Below are 24,236 nucleotides of genomic sequence, written 5' to 3'. Positions count from 1 at the left end.
GCATTATCTTAAGAGATATTTTGTAGTCTAGTACCTTTTAATAACTTGTACATCACTAATTTGTAATGAGACAGGAATTATTAAATGTATCAAATTAATAAAGATAACATTTGCTATAAATTAAATAATATATAGAACTGGTAATTACTACAACTGAAATTTCTAATTTGTGCAAAATACACACAGTATGGAAACATGTTACAGTCATTATTATATTCTCTTGATGGAATTAGGTCTCTGGGGTTCACAGCATTACCCAAACAGGGAATACTTTAGTTCTGGAGGAGTAGGTAAAGGATAATTATTTGTTAGCACAATGAATTTTTTATTTTTAACTTTCAGTACTGGAGATTGAATCATGGGCTTGAGCATGATAGACGAGCACTCTACTATTGATCAACAACCCCAGCTCTTTTTATTTTTCTGTTCGTGAGACAGGGTCTCCCAAAGTTACCCAGACTGGCCTTGGACTTGTGATCCTGCTATCTCAGCCTCCTGGGTAGCTGGGATTATAGCACTGTGAAGACTTAGAACAAAAATAAAAAAAATCAATTTTTAAATATTGATTACATAATGAAAAATGCTAAAAACAATTTCATTTGTTCTTCTTGGGCTTGGGTCTGTCTGGAAAATATTCATCTAGTATCTCTCCATGCTGTTCCTATCCACTTACGCACCAAACTTAAAAGGGTGACAAAAATCACATCCTCTTGATGTGATTCAACTAATGTTCAATATTACCATTGCCCTGCTTTTTTTCCTGTTATGTAAAGAACCTAATTACAACCACTTTGTAGGATTGTACAACTTACCACTTTTCAATCCCAAGATAATTTCAAACCATTTTTGCTTGTATATGTGTACATTTTGCCTTTTAGATGAATGCACATGTATCTATGTCTACATGTGTGTTAATGTCCAGAGACTCAGGTGTACTGGAATCTTTTGCAGTTATTTGCAGATTATCTCCCACCTCACATTTCTTGCTACCTATTGAATCATCTTCTGCTTGTAGCTTCTCAGGTTGCTATGTAAACCTGAACCTAAAACTACCATCTGGATGCTGATTGGTTAATGCCACAACTTGGTCTTCACAGATGTGTATATTTAGTTTTTTTTTTTTTTTTACAGCTGGTCTGTGGTAGCCAGTCCTGGCACACTTCCTCAGGCTGGCACATCCTCATTTGTCTTCTCCCACCTCCCCAGATCCTACCTGATACATAGATATTATAAGAGCATTATGTATAGCAGTGGGCTGAAGTGTTATTTATAGCTTCTGCCTGTTCATTTAGCTTGAAGGTATGGTACCTGGTATGTGCCACTTTGGAAAAAGCTGCTAAAAAGTTTGCTGGAGGGAATGTGGGATGGGCTGGGCTTTTTGTTGTTTGTTTTTGGCGTTTGTATATTCTACAGTGTTGAAAGAGGGCTGAGGTTATGGCTAAGTGGTGGAATGCTTGCCTGGCATGTGTGAGACCCTGGGTTCAATACTCAGCACCATATATCCATTGACAACTAAGAAATATTTTTTAAAAATGTTAAGAGAAACTAAGAAACAAGATAATGTGCAAGCTCAGATACATACAAAGTTACGTGTGCGTGCGCACGCACACTGGTACTGGGGATTGAACCCAGAAGCGCACTCCACACTGAGCTACAACCCCAATCTTTTTTCCCCCCGCCGAGACAGGGTCTCACTAAGTTGCATAGGCTGTCCTCGAACAGCAGCCCTCCTGCCTCAACCTCCTGAGTCACAATTCCTTAGTTTTAATAAGTTTCTTAAAAATTTTAAATCTTTAGTTACATGCTCCTCCCCTTTTTTTGTTGTACTAGAATCAAACTCAGTACATTACGTATCCTAGGCAAGTGCTTTACCACTGAGCTATGTACCCAGCACCCTCCAACCCCTTCCTTCCTTCCTTATCTTCCTTTGGGATCTTCCAAAGTTACACTGACCTTGAACTTGTGATCCTGCTGCCTCAACCTCAGAAGTAGCTGGGAATATAGGTGGGCCGCACTGAGTCTGGCTTAATTATATGCTTTTAATTTCTAGAAACTCCATTGAGTAAAAAGTGAAGGTTCAGACTAATGATGTAGCTCAGTGGTAGAGCACTTGCCTAGCATGCACATGGCTTTGCCCTGATCCTCAGCATTGGGGGAAGGAAAATACAATAAAAAGAGTGAAGGGTCCCCTGTTCCACCTTGTTCTGCTCTGAAACTCTTCTCAGAGATAGCCATAGTTAATATTGCCTTCAAAGTGATTTCTAAACATAGGAAATATATGTAGTTATATAGACTTTAAAATAAATAAATTATTTCCTGTGGGATCTTTCTTAATCTTATTAAGCAACTATAATAGCAGTACACAATAGCACATGTCATTGTAAAAAGTAAAAGGGAATGTAAAAGTGTCAAGTGAAAAAGGAACATGAAATTGATTTTAATACTTATTTGACACCGTGTAATTGCAATAGTATCTTTCAAACTGCAATCAACATTAAAAATTCATGACGTAGTTTTCTGTGGGGTGCTCAGCACTTTTTCTCACTTTTGTGGTTCTGGGGATTAAACCCAGGGCCTCAAGCTTACTAAATAAACACTCTACCACGAAGCTGCACCCCCAGTTCTCACTTTTTTGAGGGCACCTCATCTTCAGAACCCAGGTTTTAATTCTAAATGTGATCCTTATTTTACACTTACTAGAATGTCTCACCTTGGATGTTAAGTATTCAGTGGTTAAAGTGAAGTGTCCTACCAACACAAAAATGTGTTTAATGGAAAAAATTTATATTGAGTTATTTAAATCAAACTTAAAAAATTAATTTCTCCATCACACTAGCCACACTTCAGGTGCTCAACAGTCACATGAAGCTACAATATTAGAAAAGGTAACAACTGTAATAAGTTAGAGCTTTATTCATGTGCATGCCAGCTTTTATCCGATGAGTAGAATGGAGAAACATGTTCATCTGTATTTATGTGCATACACACACGCACACACACACAGAGGTGTGTCATGATTAAGCTCATGTAAACAAAAAGTAATTTTTATCTATCACCTAAATGTCAGTACAACAAAAAATTGTCTCTTCAATTTTAAAGATATATTTAATTGTTTTTAATCTATTGGCAGTTTATGGGACAGATATTTTAGATTGAATCTACTCTTTATTTTGTGCTTTTGACATAAGTATGAAAATGAATCTAAGAGTCTTTTAACAGTGATCAAAATCTGCATTAAAACATTTTCATTGTTTTAAGAATATAAACATGGGCTGGGGTTGTGGCTCAGTGGTAGAGTGCTTGCCTAGCATATGTGAGGCACTGGGTTCGGTTTTCAGCACCATATATAAATAAATAAATAGACCCATCAGCACCAAAGAAAAAAACAAAAAACAAAACAAAAAAAACCCCACAGACATATTCCTTTTTTAAAAGGAATTCTTCTACACTACACTGTATACATGCCTATCTAAAGAAAAACCTATCCATTCATCCTGGATATTGTAAAGGGTATGAGGGGGTGTGGTATGTATATATGCATATGTATAGATAAATGAGAGAGAAAGAGTATCTTTAAGAGATATCTTTTTTTAATACACTGTGTTATTTTGTTTGCAAACAGGTGACTTAAAGAAGAAAGATACCTATAGATGAAGATTGGTTCTGACTCTCTTGGAAAACAAAAGTTGAAACTCTTGGTTCCACAGTTGGATTCCATTAGACCCAAAGTATATTGACTCAGTTGTATGAAAAAAAAGGAAGCACAATTGGCAGATTACTTTTACAGTCATTCCAATAGATAATAGTTAAGATGATTTTTGTGCAATGTTCCTGTCTGCAATGAAGAAAGGCCTTCTGGAGATGGCTGTTTTCTATGCACCTTCCCTTTCCTCCTCCACCCGTATATATATTCTTGAAGTGGCCAGTTAAACTGGGAGTTGCTATGAGTTGGAAGAAGACGGGGTTGACAGAGATACTGTGAGCTGTTTTGGGACTGCTTTGAGATCCTTCTTTCAGTGTTCTGAAAGGAAGGACATCTGCTGAAAATACAGAGCTTCTTCCATATCAGCTTACAGAAATAGTGCTACACTCTGAAAAAGAAGTTTATCATGGTAGCTATAGGTCAGGAATTTATATCAGATTGGAAATGCACTTAAAATTTTAACAGTTCTCATCTCCAAAGGAATTTTCATAATGATGTTCAACATCTGAAAAGTCAATGGACAGACACCTATTATTGTGTTCCAAACACGATACATTTAACAAGGCATAATTTTAGGAGGCTACAGTCTTACACTTTGTAAGGATTTGAAGTTAAAATTTCCATGCTTTTAAATAGCTTTTCATAATTCCGAATTTATAATGGTTTGAATTTTATGTGCATCCTTGTTTATGAGAAGCAATACTTTGTAATTTGATAATGTTTCAAATTATTTTTAGTCTTTTTGTTTGAACTGTTGCTTAATCACTGTAACTCATGACTTTCCTATTGAGAATCAAAGAGGAGGATTCAATAATAGGGATGCAGATCTTAACTCTTTATCATGCACCACTTAAAGTTTTTATTGTGCTCCACAGTGAAAAGCATTTACGCTGCAAGATGCAGAAAGTAGATTTGGCTGGCATTTTACTATCTTGAAATGCTTTGAATGGAACATTGGGAGAGAGCCTTTGTTATTAAATGTTTAGCCTACATACATAAGCGATAGATGCTGATTTTTTATAATGAAGTCTGGAGGGATTATTTATGTTAATGCAGCTGTCATGGATTGTCAGCAGGATTGTTGTGGGCTTGCACAAAGGTAATAGATATGCTGGACCCAGTTTATAGTACTTCAGAGTGTAATTCTGCATAAGACAGATCTGGACCTTTATTTGGAGGGAGTTCAGGATTGAAGTTCGAAAAAGAATTTTCCGTCTTATGAGGTATTTCTCTGACCTACTCCCAGAAAGTAGTACTGGAGTAAGTTACTCAGTGTATATGAATTGATTTCGCTGGAGGAAAAGTGCTCACGACACACTTAGCATTCTTGAATATTATTTTCTTTAACAAAAATTTCTGACAGCAACAGGTTATATAAAACAATCTTTCTGCTCAAACATTAGTAATATGTTTAGTAATAGTAACTGTTGCAGGCACCTTGTTAAAATACAACTATTGGATAAAATGAAAGCAGGAACTTCTGCACATTTTCATGATACAGTGGTTGTAGTCCCAGCATAAGTCCCGTATGTCTGGGATGATAGAAGTACACATCTGATATATATAAACTTCAGTGGGGGTGAGTGCTTATCCTTTATAACTTAAGTAAAGCATTAAAGTATGCTTTTTAACCCAAAGAGCCATTGGTAAAAGTAATATATTTGGAAATTTTAAAATTTAGAAACCTTTAAAAAATCATGTACCCATCTTAGGCATCCATTTTTTTGTGTGTGGATCCACATATTGTGACGTATTTCATATGTCAAGTCTTTTGGATGCTCGTTCATAACCTAAGTTTTATTCATTTTTTTCAATTTTGAAAGAATACAAAAGGATGTAATGTTAAGTAACAACAAACACTGGACCCCTTAGATGTTGAGAGAGAATTGTTACCCATTAGTGCTCCTGCTGGGATTCTATCATAAAGCAGTTTCCCTTTAAAAAGGCTCCTGTGATCTGTCTTCAGCCACATTGTAATAAGTTTCTAGCAAATATTAGAGTGTGTATAAACTCCACATTCTCCTAGGGATACATCCACACCTCTCAGCACATTCCCTGGTAGCATCCACACTCAGCAATATGGAGGTTAAAGTAGAGAGCCTGGTTGGCAGCCAGCTGTGCCTATTCTCTGGTAAATAACTTTCACCAACACATTTCCCTGCCTCAAGATTCAGGGTCTTGGGTTGGTGATGTGGCTCAGTGGTAGAGTGCTTACCTAGCATGCATGAGGCCCCATATTCCATCATTAGCACTTGCGGGGGAGAAAGATTCACATGACTACTTCCCCAAAGTTACTAATTACTGTAGATCATGTAACCATTGGAATTACAGAGTTTGAAAGAACTAGGATCTGCTTGTCTAAAATAAGTTTATGAACTGGACCCTCATATTTTAGAGCATTTTCAGTACTCTACAAAAATTAAGTATGGTCAAATGTTCTTTTTTCCTTGCCCCTAATAAAATGTACATCTTTTCCTTTAATGTTAAATTAGTATATATGTGGTCATGGTACTTACAGATGATCATGTTTCCAGTTCCAAATTTGCCTGTACTTTTTGTATGACTCAAAATATTTGACAGTTGTATTTCTGTTAATGTATCATTTCTGTATTCACAAACAGCTGCTTGCTTATGCTGAGTCAATTTGGAAGTTGATTTACCAATTTTAGTCTCAATTGCAGTATATTTAAAATGGGGAAAACAAGTAGATGATGACTTGGAGATGTTTTGAGGTTAATATTAATTGCTCACTTGAATGGCAATTTCCGATATTTCCCCTACTAATGCAACCAAAATTATACATATAGAACCAATGTAGCAGGTGTAGAAAAGGTATTCCTAATGTTTTAAAATCTTAGTTGTTTGTGGCTTAGCAGCATGAGGAAATGCCTGACTAGTGGCGATTTTTAAAGGGTAAACACTTATTTGAAGTATATTTTATGGGCATATTGAGTTTGTGAGCAGGATAAAAACCATCGTTCCTTAGTTATTGTGGAGCTGAAGTTTCTGTAAAATGCATCTTTAAGGATACTGGTAGACAGAGCCGTAAGTCAGTAAGGTGGTATATTTCCACAGAAAGAATGTGGAACTCTTCTGAGCATTTTCATTTACTCTGTATGGGGGAGGGGGTTCATGACTTATGTCATAAAATGTTAAACTGTAAAGCATAATCAGCCATTGTAGACACTAAGAAACTCAAATCAGTGGAACACAGCATCCTCACTATGTGGAATGGGTTCAGTAAACAGTACATTATATACATTCCCTAAGACTCCTTTTGTTTTTGTTAACGGGGATTGAACCCAGAGGCACTCAACCACTGAGCCACATCCTCAGTCCCTTTTATTTTTTATTTTGAGACAGGGTCTTGCTAAGGTACCTAGGGCCTCACTAAGTTGCTGAGGCTGACTTTGAACTTGTACTACTCCTGCCTCAGCCTTCTGAGTGGAGAGGATTATAGTCATGCACCACCATGCCCAGCTAAGACTCCATTTTTAAATTACATTCACTGAGTATGTTTGTTAATTTAATTCAATATTTTTAGCATAAAGCTTTTTTTCTTTTGCAAACACAAGGTTTTTTTTTTGTTTTGTTTTGTTTTGTTTTGTTTTAGCTTTATCATTTAACTATTATGCACTTAACACCAGATACCAACCTGTAAATATTATTGGGTCCGTATAGGCCTTATCAGGGAGTTTAAATTTCTTATACTTTGCCAGGTTATTTGTAAAAACAAAACAATGTAAGCATTTTAAAACTGTTGCAGGCACCTTGTTAAAATACAACTATTGGATAAAATGAAACCAGAAACATTTAGTTTTACCTAATTCTTGCACTGAATATAAATGGTGGTATAAAGTTAAATGTGCATTTTAAACAGATTTTTATTTCCCATTTATTGCTTAGCATAGAAAAAAGAACTATGCTTAATGTTAGAGAATTGACCAGCAAGACTTATTTCAAATGAAAGAGGAGTAAAAAAAGTAGAAGCACCTTACTGCTGGAGTGTATTGCATTTAGTGCTACTGAGTAAGTCAGTAGTAATTTCTGATCTTGCTGAAAAGTCCTCTTTAGTTAAAGCACATTAAGAAGAGTCTCTGCCTAATTGCTTTGTAAGATGAAGCAATGGTATTTTTTATCCTGTAGTGTAATTTAAAGGTTTTTCCTACAAAATGAGTTTATATTGTTGCCTAAACTATCATATATGTAAACAGAGGTTTTTAAAGGTGGCAGGGAGTCTGGATTGTGTGTGTGTGTGTGTGTGTGCATGTGTGCTGTTTGTCCATTGAATTATTTCAAAGTTGTTTATTCTAAAAATTTGTTTTGCCCACAGTAAATGTACAACTTGGCATTTGTACAGTTTAATTGATTAAATTCCAAATTTTAGATGTTTTGCCCGTTAGAAGCACATTTATTATGCTACTGTAAGGTGCCCATACAGAAGATACCTCTGAGGTTGGCATGTTAAAGAGTTTGCGGATGTATTTCCCATCCATCACAAAGCAGTCATTTTGAGGGTTAAAGGAAGGTTTTTGTTTTTGTTTTTAATACAGGTACAAATATGATCAGCTCAGTTTGGGAAGTTGAGGGCAGGTAGGAAAGACTTTGAAAAGTGATGTTTAGATGAAAACAAAAGGTATGGGTGGGTATTGGTCAGAGTTCAGTTTTAACACGGGAATTTTAACTTGCATGTTCTTTGATGAACTATCAAAGGGTATAACAAGTTATTCCAGCTTTCCCCAGTACTAATCACACTGGTTTTAAGAAGTCTTTGTAATCACAAGGTGGCATTCCCCCTTCATTTGTGAACAAAGAAGGGTAGACAGTGCAGCCCTTATTGTGACTTCAGACTTATTCAGCTTTTACAGAATCTCCTGGCGCACTGAATTTTCTCATTGTACTGTATATCTTGCCAAGTGTGAAATCATATGTAGTTTATGAAAAATGGAAGGCCACAGATAACTTTGCATGAATAAAGTCCACTAGGATGAATGAAACTGACATTTTTTTTTTTTAGCCATTCTGGGTAAATGAAAATTATAATGGCAAATTGATTCACCATTTACTAGCTTTGTGCAATATTATAAAGGTAGAAGCAAAACACTAGGACATTGTGCTTGGCTTTTAAGGATGGCTTTATCATTACATTAAATGGACAGTGTGCACAGTGTATTGTAAATGCCATCTCTTGCAAATTTACAATACTTAAATATGCTCAGTTAACATTCTGAAGTATTAAAAAATAAAAAGAAAATACTAAGCAAGCATTTATAGCAATACTATGAAATCTCCAGTAATTGTTTTGAACATTGCCTTTTCCTCTTTAGTGCAACTTTTCTGCATTGTAATTATTGTATTGCTTTATATTTCATGTTTTTTACACTCATGACTTCAGAGTTAAGTACTTGTACACCAAGTATTGCAATCACCTTTCTCTTATTGTACATGCAATGTAATAACATACAGTTTTGGTGCTTAACAATATTCCTTTTTTTCTTTAATAAAGGATATTTATTTGAATTAACCTGATTTTGTTTGTTTAAAATAGTGTTGGTGGAAAATATTTTCAAATAGGAGGAGCACAGCACCTTGCATAGTTTTTGTAACAAGTTATGATGTATAGAGGGAGATCCAGGGACTGTCCTTCCCTGTACTTTTGCCTCTTCCCAAGTGCTGTTTATGAAGCATTGTAATGACAGTTTTATTTGTATTAGTAACGTTCTTATTTATTCATGCTGTTTGTGTAAATATCCACAAAGTTTGGAAGTGTTGATTTCCAACATCAGAAGGTCTTTAAATGTTTTCATTTCAGTAGTCAATTTATGTTCATCTAAATTGGGGGCAATTATTGGCTAGCTAACCAGACCTAGCAAACACTGGCTAGTTTCTTCCAGGACAGTTTAATACCAAGATCATTGAAAAGGTTAGTTATCCCCAAAAGCAAAGGGCTTGGTCTGTCATCAAATGTTTTGTGTAGTCAGGCTGATGAGAGACGGGAATGCTCTCAGCCTTGTAACTTTTTATAGAAGATTCACAGTAAGATACTTTTATCTTAAGTTTTATATTTTGTGTCCTGCAGTATGTAGATGCTTACTTAAGCTAGAAAAAAGAATTAACACCATCAAGCATGTCACCTGTACAGTGACTTCCAAGAGGAGCAAGAGCTATCCACCCTGGGCATGTCCTGTTGTAATCTTACTCAATTCCAATGTGCAGAAGCCATCCTATGGTTAGGTTAGAGACCTAACCATACCCTAACTCAGACCCTCCCTGAGTTTTATAGACCAAAATGATCTTTTTCATGCTTAAGAACCCAAACCTCTGGGATCTAATTTCACTGAATGATCGCAGTTCAAATATCCTTTGAAGCCATGTTGTCACTCAGCATCTTCAGAAAAGGATGGCCTGCCCATGCAAGTATATGGGTTAGATCCACATTTTTGAAACAGAACATTAACTCTGGAACTTCCAGCACCTGTCAGAAAATGCAACCATAAATTTACTGTGCCCCATTCCTTGCTGAAAGGGATTCCGAGGCCAGGGATGACTTTTCCTAAACATTGGTCTCACACTAGGTCATTACTGCACGTCGTCGCCTGGACGTACCTTCACCCACCCCAGTCGTGTCACCACTCAGTGATCAGCATGAATGCTTTGGCATTCGTGGATGGTTGAGACAGAGGAGCATGTGCCTTACCATTTCTGGGCTTTTTTCTCTGTCCCCATAACTCCTCTCTCTTTACTCTTGCCCATAGCTCTTAATAACATCTGCATCATAATTGCTTCCAGTTTAACTTCTCTGGCATGTGCCTCTTCTTACCGCACCAGGTCTCTTTGTGTTCAGCTGTCTAATGATCTCTTCATTTGGACTCAACATGTCTCAGAACATGGCCAAAAGTGGTTCCCTTTACCTGATTACCATCAAAACCTAAACCCAGACCTTCCCTTTACAGCTGTAATAGTTTGAGTTTCAGAACCGAGAAACTAACCTTCATCCCTTTCTCAGCCTAACTACATCCAGTTCTCCAGTCCTATTAAACCTAACTAATTTACATCTGACACTTTTCACACTTTTCTTTGCCCCCTAAAACTCTGGTTCAGACCACCCTACCTTTTACTGCTCAACTAGGTTTCTGCAGTGGCCTCCACCAGATCTTTCCACCATCACTTTTCTCTCTGTCCAACTCCACCCAAAGAGAGATGAGGTGGTGTCTTTCCCCTGCATAAAACCTCCAGTCTTCTTTTGTGGACTAGAAGTCACATTTCTTCTAAATGTGACTTAACCCTTGCTATCAGCCCCCCTTGCTGTTACTTCCTGAGCTCTGATCATGTGTGATTTGTCATCTCAAGACCTGTGCACAAACTCTTCTTCCTGGCATTGTTTTTTAGTATGGCCAACTTGGTTCTACCAAAAATTCATGAGTTCAAGTACTAGCCCCTAGTACCTGAGAATGTGTCCTTATTTGGAATCTTTAATATAGAGGTAATCAAGTTAAAGTTGACTTCATTAGGAAATGCCCTCATCCAATATGACTAGTGTCTGTAAAAAAAACAAAGTTTGGACACAGGTGGCCAGAAGACAATGTGAGAGACAAAGAGAAGGCTTTCTACAAGCCCTGTGAGAGTTCCTAGCGCATATAAGTGTTAGCTGTCGTTATCCTCCTGAAGATGTAATGCCAAAATTATTCACAAAGGTTAGATTAATTTAGAGGCAAAAACACCTGAGATCAGAATAATGCTCCTGGACAAGTCTCAAAAAGCACTTTGTATTTCTTTTAGTATATATTTCATCTAATAGAATTCATATGAGTCATTCACATTTCACAGAATAAATACTATTCAGTAGGAGACATTGTATTAATAACAAAACTCCCTTAACTTCAGGTTTACTCTCAAGAGAATTGGATGAAACTGAAAAATGCAGAATTTCTACCTTCTGATTTGAAATGCAATCCTAAAGAAAACTATTATCGAGAGTCATGCTGTGGGTGTAGTTCAGTGGTAGAATGTGCATAGTACACATGTGGTCCTGGGTTCAGTGCCCACCACTGGAAAAAGAAAATTCCAAAATATGAATGTCTGTTAAATATGGTGGACTGAAACATGCTTTCATTCTTCTAATCCCTAACTTCTTCCTAATGCCTAACAAGTGTTTAAAAAATGCACAAGGGTAAAAGACGGCTGCTTGGAGGCAGCAGACCTGAGAGTGCAGTGGACTGAGCAGTAATGGAAGCTAAGTACCATGTTATTTAAAGGTGGGGATGAGGAGCAAGGTTGAGAGGAGGGAAGGAGGTGGAAAGTTTGAAACTGGAGCAGTTACACTATACTCCATACCCATGCCCTGCTTTCCCTCTGGGTGACAGAGGCTCATTCTCTGGATAATCAAGCCAGAGAAGAGTTGGACTCAAATGCTAGGGGAAAAAGGAAGGTAAGGTAATGCTGGAGGATTAATCTAAAATCTACCTTCAGAACTACAAGACCTCTGGCTGCCTTCTGCCTGGTTGTGAGAAGGTTCTCAGCCAGGTGTACTTAAATTCCAGAGGGATCCGAGTACCTGTCCATGGAGACAGTAAGTGCCCCCGGAGAAAAGACCTCCACGTGTTGATATTTGGGGGGGGGGGGGGGGTGGGGAGGAGGGAGACTGACAAGACACCAGCTACTAATCAGCTCCAGAATGTCACTGCAGAACTTGACCAGGCTGCTTAGTCAGCGTCAGAAAGTCTCTGCACAATGGACAGAGACCAAAACAAGCACCCTGAAGAAAGCAACTCTTAGGAAACATACAGTTCAGGGAGTGGGGGGAAATGAATTTTTATCAGAAATTATTGTATCCTTGAAATAAGAATATGTTGTAATAAAAAGGAATAGTCCAAGAACAAGGAATGACACCAACTAAAACTGGGATAGCCAAAATTACAAAATCAATGGAAGGTTTAAAAGATGAAGGGACACTGCAGCTGAACAAAGGGCCAAAGAGGAAGGGTAGGAGGGATGATTAGAGGGTCAATTCAACCAATCCACATCAATGCCAGAAAGAAATGGGAGGAAATTAGTTAAGATGTGCATGTTTGTAGGCAGCAGTTCTAGTTGGGCTAATTTTCGTGTGCCCTAGATGGTCATTTGAGGAGCATTCCAGCAAGATGAGGACTCGGAAGGCTCCCAAAGTGGCAATCAGACAGCACCAGGTCATATAGGCAAGAGCAGTTTTGTCCCAGTGGGGCAGAAATCCAGAGTAAGGTCTGGGGAATGAATGGAAAGTTAGGAAGTTGAAATAATTTGTGAATAACGCTCTTTCAGAATCTTTTACAGTGAAGAAGAAAAACCAACCGTTAGCTGTAAGGATTATGAAGGATGTGTTTTAAGGCAAGGGACACAGAGTAAGCTTGTGTGATAAAGAAGATAGGGTTGGGATGAGGCTCAGTGGGTAAGCACTTGCCAGACATGTGAGACCCTGGATTCCATCCCCAGCATGGGAAGGGGGGTGCAAATAAAAGGTAAAAGTAATTAAATACTTCTACTCAAAAGTAATTGAAATAGCAATTAAAAATAAAACAACTACATTTATAATTTTTTAGAAAATAGAAAAGAATTATCTAATTGAGATGTGAAAATGCCTTAGACTTCAACAATTCAAGGGATTAGAGGAGGTGCAAAGACTATCCCTCCTACCCCCACCAGGTACCTGCCTACCTCAATTCTCCATAGTTATATAATATACATGAAACTAGCCACAGATCTATTTTGGTCATTAAAAGAGTTCCTAGAAAAAGTTTCAGTTCTCTCATCGTGTATTCAGCAGTTTCTTGCATCACTAGGGCACTGACCTGAATACTTTACATTTAAGGTCAGTCATTTTATTATTTAGTGATTGAACAGGAGTCATTTCATAAGTACAGTACACCACTGTGGACACACATCTATCTGCAGTGAGGTGACAGAGATGGTTGGGTTGCAACTAAGAAGGCCAGTTCTCTGCCTTCACGGTGCTCAGTAAAGTGCGAAGCGCTAGACACCCACATCAGACTCCCACACAGTCCCACCACATCCCCCGTCTAACACTAAAGGGCCTCACAAGCACAGCGAGGAGGCGGACGGCCGAGGAGAGGACAGCCCTGGGAAGGGTGCAGCCTCGCCCCTGCATGCACCTCCCAGAAGAGCTGACCCTCACTCCCTGGGGAACCTAGGCGTCCACTCCGTATCAGGAAACACTGGTGCTGCTTATCCAGAGTGGTTTATTCCAGCGACCTGGAGCCTTCCTCTTGAGGGTCCTGTCCTGGTCATTCTGCCAAGGCTGAACTGATTTTCTAGGAAACCTGCAGGAAGTCACCACCACGTTACCAGCACAGTGGGTGGAAAGGGCCGAGAACATTGCTAACTCACCCAACTGACATTCTGTCTCCCAAACCATCCCAGCACTGGCACCATGCTTGCTCGCTGCACAGATGTCACTGGGACAGAATGACATGACCTGCAAGGGGGATGTGCTGCCAGGCTCTACAGCGCCAGGTGCGAGGGGAGGAGGTTAGGGGTGCTGCGAAGAACTTGGCCTGCCAAACTGTGGTTTGAAAATTAGAGCCACGACGGACTGAATGTTAGTTCAGTTTTCAGAAAGGCCTAATTTACTCCCTGGCAGTGGCTGGTTCACTGGAAGAATGTGATTCAACTTCAATCAAGAAAGTTTTCTGATAAATGTTCTCTCTGGTTAAAATATCTGCTATTTCAATAGCCATCAAGAAAAAAAAAATATACAAAGAAAAAAAGGAGCAGTAATAACCAAGAAGCATTTCACAGTCACAGAGAATGTTCCTAACAAGAAAAAATTTTAATCTATTTTTACAAATGCAAATAAGAATGGAAATTTAACATGGTCATTTCCACCATCCAACAGGCTTTTATAACTGCTGCCAAGTTCTACTATAATCATAAATGCCTCTCATTCATTCACTTGCATGCCAAGGTTTGACCCTTAGGCTTCTCAAAGTAGTTCAGAACTGGGCATTTTCTATCTCTCATCTGGAACTCAACTTTAAAAAATTTTTTTTTTTTTTTTTTTTTTTTTAATATAGCTTTCATTTAAAGAGTCCAGCCCACTGAACAGAAATCGAGAGTCTGGGTTTAGACAGCTAAAAATTGTGAGGAACCTGGGACCAGAGGAGATGGAGACACCTGCCAAAATCAGCTACAGAGTATGCTGAAGATTTTAGTAGGTCCCACGTGTGATGAACCCCAGCAAACACGTGTGTGGAGTTCTTTATGGGATTAGATGCCAAGGAATGCTGCATGGCTCACTGTTATAGTTATGGGCTGTTGCATTGGAAATACCCTTAGTCAGCACTTAAAATGGGACGTGACATCACATCTTCTCTACCTACAACCTAGTTAAAACAGTTTTTAGCATGAGCTTTTGATAAAAGCTCTGAAGCCCCTGAGAGACCTCACCTCTTCCTAGGACCAGGACTGCTACCAGGCTTGGCCCTTAGAATTGGAGCAGCCCCTTCACGCTTTATGGAATGCAAAACTGCTAGTAATGGACTTGGCTTGAATTCAGAAGTGGAATCCAGTGGAAATATTTGTTCCCTTTTCATTCTCATTTGCAATAAAAATGGAATAAGATCACTGATCACATCTTTTTCTTAATTCAAAACAAAAACTCAAAATCCAAAGCCTAAATATTCTAATTAAAAATCACATTTAATTAGGATAGAAATTCCAATTAAAATATCTACTCATATTTGCTCTCTATTGTGGATACTATGCATGATTCTTAGAGCAATATTTGTGAGATTATTCTTAGCAATAGCAGCAAATCATATTTATTGATTAAATTTGTACTGGATATTGAACCACTTAGATATATCCCCATCCATTTGTAATTTTTACTTGAGACAGGGTCTCCCTAAGTTACTGAGGCTGACCTCAAACTTGGATCCTCCTGCCTCAGACTGAGTAACTGAGAGTACAGGCATGCACCCCCATGATTAGTAGCAAATCTTTTTTAAGATGAGATGCTACTTGATGTATGACATTTTAAGTATTGCAATCAGGTAAATCAGAAAATAAACATTTTGAGGAAACATGTCAACTAAAAGAACATGACTATAACCTTAACATCAAATAAAATGACGTTCATTCCTCTAAGAAAAAACATTGAGAAGAAAATTTGTGATATGAATAGAATATATTGGTCAAGTCTTTCCCTATATAACTCTTTATTTTAACAAAGTGAGAAGAATTAAGAATGAAATCCAAAAATTCTTTGAACCAAAGAATGAAGGGGAAGAAATAACTTACTGAGAAGCCAGAAGCTCCATGGTCCTCACACCTGCTCATGTGGCCTCAAGGTCAGGCTGAATTTCAAAGGCACTATTGTGGTTTCCAAGCTGCTCCACGTGGCATGTTTTTAGGGAATCTATACATATTCTGGCTCCCCAAACACTGTCAGCTCCCAGTCTGCAACGAAAAACTCTCAGTTCCCAGGCAAAGTGCACCAGAATCTTCACGTTGAAATCTGCATTGAAGAGGGTTATTTGCTGGAGACAGTCTGTGAAGAAAGGCTAAGAAGTTTCTCCACATGGAAAAATGTGGTGTGTTGCCTGTCTTTTTATCATACTGACTGACCTTTCTGTATTTGATCTCCACTCCAACAACCCTGAGTGGGGCTCTTTTCCAGAGGATGGAGAAATAGAAACCAGGGCATCAATGTTGTTAGTACTGCTGCCAGACTCTTAGCACCCAGACCCCCAGGGCCTGGTTTTCTGAAAACCTGTTGCCAAGTCTCTGTTGAGGCTAGGTGCATTAGTCTATTCTGGTACAAGTAGAAAATTGTATTTGGAGTGTAAATGAATCCTTGCAGGCAACTCTCTTGCACGAATTGCCCCACTATGTACTTAGTGTCATAGGAAGCAGGTATTGGATGGACAGTGTGAGCACTTCATGGACTCTTAACTCTGTTTATTCATTGTAAAGCTTACAGCACAGTCTTTGGATCAAATAACAAGTCAGGCAACACTAAGAAGAGATTGACTCACGGTAAGCAATTCAGGAGACAGACTAGAATCTTTATGTGACTGCCCTGGAGACTCCAGCCATAGCCTTGTAAGTGAACAGTCAGCTCTATTTCTTTCACTATTTTTCTTTCTCTTATTGTTGAGGTTGGCAAAGAAATATATGCCTCTTAGAGAAAGACAGGAGTGAAGCCCACCTGAGTTCAAATTGGATCCCATCCTTACTTGCTGGTATTCGATGACTGCTGCTCCCTGGGGTCTCTGCTGCTTCTCTGTGAAGCGGAGCCTCTACTCACTTCCTCAGGGTTTCAGGATGGACAAACAGCATAACACGGAGTACCCAGCACGTGCTGCGTGTTCAACACAGATTCTAATTCTCCTTCCCTACAGCTATTTCCCTTTCAAATGGAATGGACCCTGTTGAAAACACAATTAAAACTAGAATTACAGGTTTGAGATGTCCTGGTTTCATGAACAAGTCACTAGCCAAGGGGAGAGTTCAGACCTTTCTTCTTTGTTGAGACCCACACTAATATTAGTAGGCACTGGCTCAGAGCCATATAAAATGGGAGAATTAAAGCAATGGTGGGTTGGCAACTGCACTCTACCCTGGCTCACTTGGTTACTGATTAACAGCCCACGGATGCAAAGAAGGAACGAGTGGTATGTTCTTCACACAGAAGGGGGCAGCATTCAGCTCAGGGGACAGTCTTAGGTGAACATCCCTGGGGAAAATTGTGACAAAATGCCTTTCAATTATTCACTCTTTACCTTGAAGGGAAGCCTTGTGTCTTCTTGGCTGGTAAAAGTAAAAGCAGAGCTGGGTGCAGTGTCACATGCCTGTAATCCTAGGTCTCAGCAGGCTGAGGTGGAGGATTGCTACTTCAAAGTCTGCCTCAGCGACTTAATGAGACCCTATCTCAAAATAAAAAACAAAAAGGGCTGGGGATGTGACTCAGTATTTAAGTGTCCCTGGGTATACTCTCTGGCACCAACAAACAAAAAAGAAAAAAAAGTATAAATATAAAGTAGATCCTGGCTGGTTACTAAAATGTGACTTGTTACTTATTTTTGTTGAATTATTATTATTATTATTATTATTACTATTATTATTATTATTATTTTGTGGTGTTAGGGATTGAACCCAGGGCCTTGGGCATGCAGGGCAAGTACTCTACTAACTAAGCTATATCCCCAGCCCTGAATTCTTGCTTATGATAGTTCAATAGTCAAAGCAAGAAGTTTATTGACGCTAGATTTGGAAAAGGAAAATTTTATACTAATGACTTAAAGATTAGTGATTATACTTCAAAATGGTCATGATGGAGAAACAAAGCAGCCTATTAAGTCTCAGGAGGAAATTCTCTGCTATCAGGGGTTACCTGGTTTCTTTAAATGCCCTCCACCATTATGCAACCAAGTGTTTAATTTTTGCTATTAATATACAGGTTGACAATTGGAAAAAATCTCTGATTTTTTTTTTTTATCAGAATAAGCTTTGTAACTAATAAAAGAACAGTAATTATAAGCCAGTGGTCAGCCTGAGAGAGACAGTTTTTAAAAACATATAAAATTATAATGACCTATTCTTCATTTCTTCTTTAGCTATTCTGTATCTTGCCAAATTCATAAAAGATTTGAAGTAGCTTATGATAAAAAAAATAGGCATCATCAGAAAGTATAACAAGAACAAACTGATTAAAAAAAATAGGAACAGGAAAAAAATAAGTGAGGGCCAAGAGGAAAAAAGAAAACCAGAATTATAAGAATTGAGGAACATTATAGTGATTAAGCCTAAAACCTGCTTTTGAGCTTCCCAGAAGCCAGGGTGATGAGGGAATGATGGATTTATGTGGTTCTCATTGCCTAGAGGAAGGAACACAGGGCAAAAAGAACAAATTTATCTAGTTATACTCTCAGAAAGAAATTTAAAATAGAGATTTTTTTTCTCAAAAGGGAAATTGAGTAACGTATGAAAAGTAATCCAATATAATAACAAAACTTGAAGTAGTATTCCCTGCATCTGTGAACTGTGATCTATCTGCCTTAGGGTATGGCTATACCACATCACCTCAAATGAGTCCCTGGTTATCAGAATCCCGGCATCCTCACTACAACCGGAATGTGGCCTCAAGTTTGGGTGTGAGGCCAATAACTTCCTGATCAATATTAAGAAGAGATGTTACTTTGTAACCTTGAACTACCCTTGGACTGGATGCTGTTGGGTTGAAATAAAATCAAACAATAGTTAACAAGTTGATTATCTGGTTTCACCTGTCTGTCCTTCTTTAGGTCATTTTGGATGTCACATTACAGGTTCCTTTCTAACTCCCTTTTCTCTGCACAACCTTGGAATGTCAGGGGTTGCTAGGGCTCCCACTCTGTTCTCCTCACCCTCTATTTGATAACATTTAATCATGGCTTCATCTGCCACCTTTTCTGATAACTCCCAGTTTATCCTCTTTCCCAGGCTTCAGATTTGGAAGATCTCTGGAGCAGCATCTGTCTCCAAAGAGTCAAACAGACTCCAACCAAATTCCAACCAAATCCAGAAGACTAGAATCTTCTCCTCCACAGAGTTACCACGTCCTGCAAAGTCCACTGGTAATTGGGTCCATTTTCTCAGGCCATAGAGTATGCAAAGAACATAATTTTGTTCTACATTTTGTTTAAAAATATATTTTCTTGCCAGGCATAGTTGTGCAAACTTGTAATCCTGGTGATTGGGGAGGCTGAGGAAGGAGGATCTTAAGTTCAAAGCCAGCTGCAGTAACTTAGCAAAGCCTTTGGCAACTCAGCGAGAACCTCTCTCAAAATAAAAAGGATTGGGGATTTGGCTCAGTGGGTAAGGGGCCCTGGGGTCAAGGCCTGCTACTAAAACAAAAATACAACTTCTTTTTTTTTCTTCAGGCAGATAAAAAGTAGCTTTTGTCAACTCAAGATAAACTCAGTCAATTTAAGGTTTCCCTCCTACTACCTCCCAGGGGTTACATCCCAGTTCCAAATCAAAGTTCTTGGGAGGCTGTGGAAGTGGCCACTTCTGGTTCTCGATGCTGCCTCCAATCCACTCCGGTGTTGGCTTGGACAGTTGCTTCCCTCCCTGATCCCTGGGCCTTTCCACCCCAGCACCCACTGAGATGTCAATCTGGTCTGATCCCAGATTCACCCAGGTGGCCAGATATAGCAGCTTTTTTTCAGCTATTTCTTTCTACCCTAGCTGGAGAGGGTTGGGCAGGACTTTTCAGATGCTTTCCATATTGCTCCAAGGCTTAGAGGAACACTCATCTCAGCCTAGAAAGCATATCGCCATTTCTATGCAGTGGTGGCCACCTCAGCCTGATCCCGGGGAACGCTTCTGTAGGGCAGCCTTGGGCTCGGAGGCAAGTATGGCCTGTGCCCTTCCTGAGGTCTCTCTTGTTTATCCTCCAGCTCCAACCTGACGCTGCCTCCTGGGAGGCAGGAGGCAGTGCTCAGGCCCCTCCGTGGTGATCCTTGCCACCCCCTCGTGCTGTTTCCCTTAAACTCCTCCTCATCACATGGGAGCATCCTTTCTTAAAATCTCCAGAAATCTTCAGTGGGAAACTCAGAAGTAGAGAGCTGGCCCTGTCATTACTGCAGCCACACCCCCAATCCTGAGGCCAAGGTTCTAGAACATTTTTGTTGGTGCCCGGATTGGATTGGGGGTGATAGTGAGGTAGAGAAAGGGACAACAAAAGCCAGGAAACAGACATTAAGAATTCAAAAATATCTTCCTATCACAGTCTTCTGAGCATCTTTCCTATTTAGTTCAGCTATTTTTCATCATTTTTGGATTTCTTTCTTTACCTGGCTGCCACAATTTTAAAAAGTCTTCCTGACTGTGGTCTTACATATCTGTTCTTTAAGTCATTCTTGATTCTGTGGTTGGTGACTTGCTTTCTCTGAAGTGAAACCCAGTCATTCGCGTCATGTTACTTCTCACGGGTGCCAGTAGCTTTCGACTGCTGCAGGGAGTTGGAACTGCTGAGGATGTGCGACAGAGTCCACAGTCTGAAGCTGAGCCACTCAGGAGCCCAGACAGGGTCCTGTGACTGTGAATTTGAATGTGTAGCTTGCTTCCCCATCACTTGAAGTTTCAAAGTGAATCTGTTCATCTTACATCTCAGCTCAAATTCTACCTCCTTCATGACACTAGTTAATTCCTTCCTGTTTAGATACTTTTTCATGAACAGAGCCAATGTCTGATGGTGCCTCTGTTAATAGGTACACGTCCTTAACTAGACTATAGTTTTGGTTTGTTATTGTTTTGTTTTGTTTTATAGCACCGGCAGATGAACCCAAGGGCACCCTGCCACTGAGCTATCACCCCAGCCCTTTTTAAAAATTTTATTTTAAGGCAGGGTCTCTCTAAGTTGCCCAGGCTGGCCTTGAACTTGCTATCCTCCTGCCTCACCCTCTTGAGTAGCTGGGATTACAGGCATGCGCCACCGTGCCCAGCACAGACGGTGGGTCTCCTGAGGGTAGCACTGTGTCTTCTCATCCTGCAGCCCAGGGTTTGGCACAACACCTTGAGCCATCATAGGTGCTCACAAAACACTTGACTGAATGAACAGCCGGCCAAGTGGCAGGAGATGCTACGAGAAGCAGAGTCAACAGCCACGTGACAAAGCCTCCTGATCTAAGAGGGTGATAAGATCTTGACATTCAAGCAACTCCCTATTTCTTCTTTCCTCATTGTGCTGCCCTCTTCTTCCCCACTGAAAGTCTGTGAAGTGCAGCGGTTTGATTTTAAACTCTTCTACATTCCCTTAGGGTCCCCCAGGCATCCTCAGATGGTCAGATCTGCACAACAGCTGATGGGCCAAGTCACTGAGCGAAGATTAAAAGTGACATCATGCTGTCCTCATTTTTTCTAAGGCAGGAAGCATGTTCCATCATTCAGAAGTACATTCACTGAGTGGTTATGATGTCTAAAGCATGTTGCTAGATGTTGTTTACAATAATTCAGAAATAGTTTCATCAGAGCTAGTTAAAACTTCTGAATTTTAGTTTTCAGGAATATTTATTCACCCAGAGTTCATGTTCCCTAATGGTGAGGGGGCCAGAGAGGTGATGTGGGACAACAGGTAACTGGGTATTAACTAATCCTGAGTAGCATTTAACAAGTAATCTCCAGGTGGGGGAGAAGAGCACAGGATAGAAAAGGAAAGACAAAAACATGAAGATGCTTAAACTGTAAAATATTCACAAAATGGAACATTTTAGCGTTGAAAGGAATGAGGTATGCCTAAATGTACCAACATGGACAGATCTTTCAAAGGGACTTAAAAAAGAACCGTGTAACAAAACATAACGTATGATAAAATTTATGTATTCCCTTCCCTCAAAACTATTTAAATACACATGTTGTATATAAATGTATGTAAAATGCTAAAAAAGCAACACTAAGCAGATTATAATTTCAAGAGGTGGAACTAAGAGGTCAGGGGTGATTTATGCTTCATCTGTATTATTAAAAACATTTACAAAAACAAAAAGAAAACTAGTTGCATGTTTAAAATTTTTTTCTTAAAAAGGAGAAAGGTAGGGAAAGAGAAAGTCAAAGACATAATACCATTATGAGATGGGAAACAAACCATTTGATTCTTTTCATTAAGTGACAGGTTGTTAAATATTGGAAATCAATAAACTTTGATACCTGCCTTCTTAAAAAATATCTGCAGGGCACAGTTCAGGCACGCTGGCGCGGGAAAGGCACAGAGGAGGCAGAGGGCCTGCGTGTAACTCCTGGTCTGCTTCTCACTTGGCCAATCACTTAATCTTGCTGAACCTCAGACTCCCCGTCTATAAAATGGGGATAACAATAATACTTAGGTCACAAAATCGTGCAAACTGTTGTGAGGTGGTGTAGTTGGCCATCCACCATAGACCCTGTAGTTCTTGTTCATACCCATATACAATGCTGGGATCTCAATGCACAGAACATACTGCAAAATAAAGACTGTGCTAAAGAGAACAATATTAATCACTACATAGAAAAATATGAACAACAGTGGTTTAAAAGTTATCATTTATTTAACAATTCACAAGTAATTTCCAAATTTAACGGGTTATTTGGAGCCAATCATGAATATTGGTAGCTCCTTTTTTCTTCCTGGACTGTCAAACATGCTCAATTGGTTACTCAAGTAGCACAAATCATATCTACTCAAGGAATTCAGACTAATTTTAAATGTAACTTAAACCAGAAATAAAAATCAAATACCATGCAGCAGTCTAAAACCAAATACAAAGAGCACTTTTTGCCATCAATTTGAGATAATTTCTACCCAAGATATGTACGTAGTTATCTATTTATGTATCAGTAAGAAAAAAGAGTAAAGATCATTTAAGATAACAGAAATGCAGACTCTCTAAACTTTCTATAGCAATGCAAATGCAAAATCACCTGGTCCTATATGAATTCAGTATCAAAATAGCACATTTAAACATACACATAATACACTGAAGCCTCTAGAACTTGACTGAGGAGAGGCAGATGAGCCACAGAAAGTGGTTCTAGTTAACTTCTTTTTGGCTGTCGTCTTCACATCCCTTTTGAAAATGACTACATTAAGTGCAACATGTTAACAGAAATATTGGTCCAACATTTAATCCAGTCAATAAGTCAATAAGAAAAATAAAGCTATTTCCAAAAACATTTGAGACCGGGTCTACAGAAGACAGAAGTTAATCTTCTGTAGATACCATTTTACATTTTCATTCAGTTTGCATGCATTGAGAAGGTCCTGATTCACACTGAGAAATAGCAGCAATTCTTTTCCAGCTCACCTTGAAATACCAGGGAAGCTCTTCAGTTCACCAAAGATGGCTTTATTCTGGCATCTGCACAAAAGCAGTTAACCTGGCACTGATCTTTGCTGGATTTCAAAGTTTTAAACTGTTATGAAAAGCATATTTGTTTGTTGGGCTTTACCTCCTTTAAAGCTAAAATATATTTTAAAAATCAAGTATTAATGAAGAATCTCAAAAGAATACAGTTTGAATATGATTAGCCTGAGACATGAGTCTATGTGTTGATTTATTTCTGTGTGAAATCTGGCTGATTCTAGGCTTCCATGAGTCCTCACTCTTCTGGCTGTCTACTCACCCCACTTGGCCATTCGTCTTGCAAAGCTCTTGTCCCGCATCTGTGTAAAATTCGTATTTTCAGCCTGTATGCTCTCCATTTTTCATGCTCTCAATCACATTACATGTAGTGACAGTTCCCGAATCTCTATCTTCAGTTCTCATTTCTCTCCTAAGCTCCATCTACACCCACCACGGCACTTGGGCGTTCTATATGCATTCTAAATGCAGAATGAAGCTAATTTCCCATCATCTTCTTTTCTCTCTGCCTCCTCATTACCACCAAAACCAGTCTTCTTCCTGCTCTTGAATTCACTACCATCTGGTTGGCCAATTCAACAGCTCTAGGATTTGTCCTGCATCCTCTTCTTGCCATCCAAATTAATCAAAAAGTCTCATTCTACCTCCTAAACACTCTGAAT

At 39.0% G+C, this 24,236-nt stretch overlaps 1 protein-coding gene across 2 annotated transcripts in view; it reads left to right on the top strand.

Annotated features, from left to right (window-relative positions):
* JMY (junction mediating and regulatory protein, p53 cofactor) overlaps positions 1 to 7,090 on the top strand; it is a 99,680-nt gene extending 92,590 nt beyond the window's left edge. For both annotated transcript variants that reach the window (XM_079143565.1, XM_079143564.1), the window contains one exon: positions 3,623 to 7,090. The gene's annotated coding sequence lies outside the window, so the exon portion shown is untranslated. The remainder of the gene's footprint in view (positions 1 to 3,622) is intronic.
* Positions 7,091 to 24,236: the final 17,146 nt, after the last annotated feature.

Source organism: Sciurus vulgaris (assembly GCF_902686455.1).
Source record: "Sciurus vulgaris genome assembly, chromosome: 6".
Lineage (NCBI taxonomy): Eukaryota > Metazoa > Chordata > Mammalia > Rodentia > Sciuridae > Sciurus > Sciurus vulgaris.
The sequence above is the reverse complement of the archived record's forward strand: the minus strand, read 5'-3'. Positions and strand labels throughout refer to the sequence as shown.